An 811-nucleotide genomic window follows, 5' to 3' on the forward strand; every position below is an offset into this window, starting at 1 on the left:
TTTTGGAGACAGGGTCTTGCTTTGTTGCCCAGGCTGGAGTGCAGTAGTATGAACATGGTTTACTACAGCCTTGACCTTCTGGGCTCAAGCAATCCTCCTGCTTCAGCCTCTTGTGCAGCTTGGACCACAGATGTGCACCACCACACCTGGCTAATTTTACAATTTGTTGTAGAGAAGGAGTCTCACTTTGTTGCTCAGCTGGTCTCAAACTCCTGGGCTCAAGCAGTCCTCCTCCCTTGGCCTCTTAAAGTGTTGGGTGGCGTGAGCCACTGCACCGGTCTTGCCAGCAGTTAACTAGAGACAGATGTCATTACTTTTGATCAGGCCTGGAGATGGCTAGAGGCTGAGTTTAAGACTCTATGAGGCATGCTATATTACGGTTACACCCTTGAACCTAGAAAATAGTCATTCAGGGATCTCTACTTAAAACCTGGCATGTTGTCCAGGATTCTTTCTCCATTTCAGGCTCTGAACTCCAGTTTTTGTCTGTTTAGTTCCCTGAGATTTTCCAAATCACTGCTTATCCCTTAAACATCTTAACAATTGTGTTTTGTTTGTTTGTTTGTTTTTGAGACGGAGTCTTGCTCTGTTGCCAGGCTGGAGTGTGGTGGCACAACCTCGCTCACTGCAACCACCGCCTCCTGGGTTCAAGCAATTCCCCTGCTTCACCTTCCTGAGTAGCTGGGACTACAGGCGCGCACCACCATGCCCAGCTAATCTTTTGTATTTTAGTAGAGATGGGGTTTCATCATGTTAGCCAGGATGGTCTGGATCTCCTGACCTTGTGATCCTCCTGCCTCGGCCTCCCAAA

The sequence above is a fragment of the Mandrillus leucophaeus genome, unplaced genomic scaffold (assembly GCF_000951045.1).
Source record: "Mandrillus leucophaeus isolate KB7577 unplaced genomic scaffold, Mleu.le_1.0 Scaffold159, whole genome shotgun sequence".
NCBI classification, from domain to species: Eukaryota; Metazoa; Chordata; class Mammalia; order Primates; family Cercopithecidae; genus Mandrillus; species Mandrillus leucophaeus.